This window comes from Triticum urartu, chromosome 1 (assembly GCF_003073215.2).
Source record: "Triticum urartu cultivar G1812 chromosome 1, Tu2.1, whole genome shotgun sequence".
NCBI lineage: Eukaryota > Viridiplantae > Streptophyta > Magnoliopsida > Poales > Poaceae > Triticum > Triticum urartu.
In genome coordinates, this window is record NC_053022.1 from 291211233 (window position 1) to 291217273 (window position 6041).

Here is a 6041-nt window from a genome sequence, read left to right on the forward strand (position 1 = left end):
CAAGCAACCCTGCAACCAAATAACAAAGAGTCTCTTGTGTCCCAAACACACCCAATACAATGGTAAATTGTATAGGTGCACTAGTTCGGCGAAGAGATGGTGATACAAGTGCAATATGGATGGTAGATATAGGTTTTTGTAATCTGAAAATATAAAAACAGCAAGGTAACTAATGATAAAAGTGAGCACAAATGGTATTGCAAAGTGTTGAAACAAGGCCTAGGGTTCATACTTTCACTAGTGCAAGTTCTCTCAACAATAATAACATAATTGGATCGTATAACTATCCCTCAACATGCAACAAAGATTCACTCCAAAGTCACTAATAGCGGAGAACAAACGAGGAGATTATGGTAGGGTACGAAACCACCTCAAAGTTATCATTTCTGATCGATCTATTCAAGAGTCCGTAGTAAAGTAACATGCAGCTATTCTTTCCGTTCAATCTATCATAGATTTCATACTAGAATAACACCTTAAGACACAAATCAACCAAAACCCTAATGTCACCTAGATACTCCAATGTCACCTCAAGTATCCGTGGGTATGATTATATGATATGCATCACACAATCTCAGATTCATCTATTCAACCAACACAAAGAACTTCAAAGAGTGCCCCAAAGTTTCTACCGAAGAGTCAAGACGAAAACGTGTGCCAACCCCTATGCATAAGTTCACGAGGTCACGGAACTCGCAAGTTGATCACCAAAACATACATCAAGTGGATCACGTGATATCCCATTGTCACCACAGATAAGCACATGCAAGACATACATCAAGTGTTCTCAAATCCTTAAAGACTCAATTCGATAAGATAACTTCAAAGGGAAAACTCAATTCATCACAAGAGAGTAGAGGGGGAGAAACATCATAAGATCCAACTATAATAGCAAAGCTCGTGATACATCAAGATCGTACCACCTCAAGAACACGAGAGAGAGAGAAAGATCAAACACATAGCTACTGGTACATACCCTCAGCCCCGAGGGAGAACTACTCCCTCCTCGTCATGGAGAGCACCGGGATGATGAAGATGGCCACCAGAGAGGGATTCCCCCCTCCGACAGGGTGCCGGAACGGGTCTAGATTGGTTTTCGGTGCCTACAAATGCTTCTGGAGGTGGAACTCCCGATCTATTCTGCTCTCCAATGTTTTTAGGGTATATATATATATATAGGAAAAAGAAGTCGGTCAGGGGAGCCACGAGGGGCCCACGAGGGTGGGCGCGCGCCCACGGGGGCATGCGCACCTCCCTGCCTCAGGCCACCCCGAAGCTTCCCTGACGTAAACTCCAAGTCTCCTGGATTGCTTCCGTTCCAAAAATAACTCTCCCAAAGGTTTCATTCCGTTTGGACTCCGTTTGATATTCCTTTTCTTCGAAACACTGAAATAGGCAAGAAAACAACAATTTGGGCTGGGCCTCTGGTTAATAGGTTAGTCCCAAAAATAATATAAAAGTGTATAATAAAGCACATAAACATCCAAAACAAATAATATAATAGCATGGAACAATAAAAAATTATAGATACTTTGGAGACGTATCAGTCCTCGGGCGTCTGGCCTGTTGGACATGGGCCGGACTGATGGGCTACGAAGATACAAGACCGAAGACTCTCACCCGTGTCTGGATGGGACTCTCCTTGGCTTGGATGGCAAGCTTGGCGTTCAGATATAAAGATTCTTTTCTCTGTAACCAACTTTGTATAGCCCTAGTCCCCTCCGGTGTCTATATAAACCGGAGGGCTTAGTCCGTAGGGACAATAATAATCAGATAGGCTAGACTTCTAGGGTTTTAGCCATTACGATCTCATGTTAGGTCCACTCTTATAACCCCCATACTCATCAATATTAATCTAGCAGGACGTAGGGTTTTACCTCCATTGAGAGGGCCCGAACCAGGGTAAACATTGTGTTCCCTGTCTCCTGTTACCATGTAACATCCCAAATTTTCAATTTGGAATGTTATACATTAGATCATCAATGCATATCATATATTATTTGCTTTTGGTTTTGATCCTAGAAAATTCTACGCAACTCAAGGACCCATGGAGAGAGTTGGGGATTTCGTTATTTTCATTTTTGAGTTTTCTCAAATTTTGAGAATAGGATCATGTGATATTAATTATTTTATCATCAATTATTTCTATTACAAAAATATGAGAGAGGGAATAAAATGACTTTCCCAAAATAAAGAAATATTGAGGATTCAATAATAAAATCTAATAAGATTTTGTTTCGGAGTTTTCCATTATTTTATTTGAATTTAGGAAAAATGTGCATTTTTCAAAATTGCATTTAGGCCCTAAATAAATGTTCACCTTGTGCGGCTTGATTTTGGAGGCCGTTTAGTATTTCTTTTTTATTTTTCTTCTGCGCGTAATTTTTTTTTTAAAAAATTGCACTGACCTATGGGCCGTGTCCCACCAGGACTCCGGCCCGACTAGCCTTTATAAGCCGGCCCATCCCCGGGTCGAAACCCTAGCCCCGAGCCGCCCCAGCCCCAGCCCCGCCCGAGCCGCCGCCGCCTCGCCGACCCGCCGCCCGAGGTTGCCTCGAAATCCGTGCCGCCATTTTTTTCGAAAAACCGTCGGTTTTTTTAGTTTTCGTTTTTAGATCGGTTTAATTTTTTTCTCGGTTTAGGTTAAATAGCCAGCGTTCGCTCGTTCTTTCGTTTTAACAATGTATTCATCGTTTAGATCCGGTTAACGAACGTTCGTTCGTTAATCCGTTCGTCGTTTTTCTTTTTCTCGGATTTTCCGCGATTATTTTCTGATCGCGATTTCTGGTCCGATTTTCGTTTTAGTATAACTTCTCGCTCGTTTATCGGAATCAGGCGATTCAAGCGCCTGGAGTTTCGTCTCGAAACCCTCTATCCATTTAACCAACTTAAACAAGTTTTTGCTACTGTAAAAATTGCCTTAGATCCAGATTAGTAGAACGAAGTTGTTTTCTTTCGCCGTTTGACTTTCGTTGCTTCGTTTGATTTGATTCTTTTTGCCAACCGGAGTTCTTAAGTTGAACTTTCTGGTTAGATCTCTTATTTGAGTTTTACCTGTGCATTAGATAAAGTGCTTATTGGTATGCTTGTTTGTTTGTCTGCGATAGAATACCCGGAGTGCGCCCCTGTACTTCGAATCTCTAGGTTTCGCGGATCATCAGCAAGGCAAGTAACACTTTGATCATACATTTCCTACTACCCAGTTTTATTGCATTAGATCAATCCTCACACATTGCATGATTAGGATCTAACTAAATTGTGGGATGGGAAGTAGTTGAGGTAGTACCTATTACCTGTTTTATTATCAAACCTTTGGGAGTTACTTCTACGTTTGCCATTATGCCATGCTATGCTAGTAGACGTGGATTGGGTGAGTGATATCCATGACAGATGTGAGTTTGTTAATTAATGGTTTATCTAAGGTGGCAACTTAAATACACATCTGGGTGGATTGAGGTACCTGGGTATTCCAGGATTGCCTGTTTCTTTTTGGACCGCCACCCAGGCTCAAAGGGATCATGAGATTATTCATGCTAGAAACTTCCATGTGCAGCCACAAGCCATTATGGGCTCTGGCATAGTTGATTAAGTTGTGCGAACTCTTACAGGGTAGACTAGGAGATGTAGGGGAAAGTAGGTGTAACGGTCTATCCATCGTAAGGTGCTAGTGCTTCTGAAAGACTATGTCTCGGTCATCCGTCTTCTCAAACACCATGTAGTGCGAGAAACCAAACAGAGGCGATCAAGTCTTGTGGGGAAAAGTGTGCAAACCTCTGCAGAGTGTAATAAACTAATCATGATTAGCCATGTCCCCGGTTATGGACTTTTTGAGTATCTAGTACTTGGATTATCATGTGAATCTCAACATGTTACTCTAAATTAAGTTTGTTGGGTTTTGTTTAATGATGATTACTTTAATTGGGATTGAGGATGCTGTCAACCATTCTCAATGTTTAACAACTACCATGATAGTAAATAAAATTTATTCCTTTGTTGTAGGGAAAAATTGGCTTTACACAAAACTGTAACCATAGAGCTTTCCACCAGCCAAATATGCATATAGTATAGCAGTTTCATTCCATTACTCTCTATGTGTTACATTGCCAGCATATTCCATGTGCTGACCCGTTTCGGGCTGCAACGTTAATGTTGCAGACTTTTCAGGCGACGATTAAGGAGTTTATAGGTCGTGGTTCTATACTCAGTGATTCCGTTGGAGTTGATGGACTCACTTATCTTCCAAGCCTTCCGCTGTTATCATTATTAGATGGCCTTAAGCCATATTTATTGTAATAAGTTCTCTATTGAGACACTCGATGTAATAAGTGTGTGATTGCTACCCTGTTATAAATCCTCCGAGTATTGTGGGGTGTCAGCATTACTGATCCAGGGATGACACCGGAGCACAGAGATCAGACTGTTTGAGGTCTGGTCGCTACAGAGATGGTATCAGAGCACACGCTGACTGTAGGACACGACCACTAAGCTAAAGACCTAGATCACTATTTACTCTCTTCTCTTCTGACCTCTCATCTTTTCTACTCTTTAGGATGGCGGATGCAAGGAATAAGTTCACGCAACCGGATGAAGATACACCCTTTGGACGTCACTTGAAGGAAGTCATGAGAATACCTGAACATAGGAGTACCCAGCTTCACCGGAACCTACAACGCCACTTTACCTGAAGAAGAGCGCCGGATGATTCAAGTTCAAGTTCCAGGAAAGACGTTCATGCCAATCACTGAGCCCATAGAGTTTTCTTTTGATGCACCAACTTGGAGTCTAGGAAAGAGCATGGCAGCTCACATGGCCATGGGAGCATTGGAGAAGTCTACCGTAATGATCTCAAGGATACTATCTACCAGATTTGTGGGTGCCGAGATGAGCACTGGGAGATGATCAGCACCAGAAAGGATAGATCAGTTGCAGCTTTTATCCAGGAGTTAAACCAGCACATTCGACGACAGTAGAACCAGATGTGCGCCGACATGATAGACTTGAAGAAGGCAAGGACAAGAATCAAGGAACTGGAGGAAGAACTCAAGGCTACACGTGAAGATTATGAAGAGGAAATTGAAGTACTAGTGGATAAGAATGCCGACCTAACAATGAAGCTAGCAATATTTATGGGAGGCCCTACACCAGTAGATGAAGACGAAGAACCCAAGGAGATTCGCCCGGAAGACTACATCATCATCGACGACACCAACTCGGACCCAGATGTTAGCGATGATGATTATGTTGATGAAGCCAGAGCAGATATCATGGAGTCTGCAACCGAAGAATATTTCTAGTAGACCACCTCATAATTAGTAGTAGTCCACCATGTAAATATAGTAGTCCGAGCACTTTTGCGATAGTTAGATCGATTGTATGCCCTTGTTTGATTGAATGAAGTGAATTGTTTGCTTTTGCCTCATGTGCATATGGGTAGTGTTTTCTCTTTAGACCCCCTCTATTCTTACATCTCATCTTTTCTAAACCCTCAGATGCCTCCGAGACGTGACCCCGGATTTACCTTTCCACCGGAGCTCACCCAGTTGATCCAGCAGCAGAACACATTGATGCAGTTGCTAGTCCAGAATCAGAATCAGGGGAACAACAACAACAACCCACCACCACCACCACCTGTTGATCACTTAGCCCGTTTTCTTAGGCTGAATCCGCCGGTGTTTTCCAGTAGCACCGAGCCGATAGTAGCAGATGATTGGCTCCGCAAGACAGCTAGAGAGTTGACCACAGCAGGATGCACAGATGCGGAGAAGGTGAAGTTTGCCGCACATCAGCTTGAAGGACCCGCAACATCATGGTGGGAGAATTTCACAGCCACTTTCCCTGTCGACACTGTCACATGGGACCAGTTTTAGCAGGCCTTTCGTACTGCCCATGTTTCAGCAGGAGCTATGGCCATGAAGAAGCGTGAGTTTCGCAACTTGCGCCAAGGAGGACGGACAGTTGGCCAGTATGTGGAGGACTTTAGTAAATTAGCATGTTATGCCCCAGATGACGTTGCTACGGATGCAGCCAAGCATGAGAAGTTT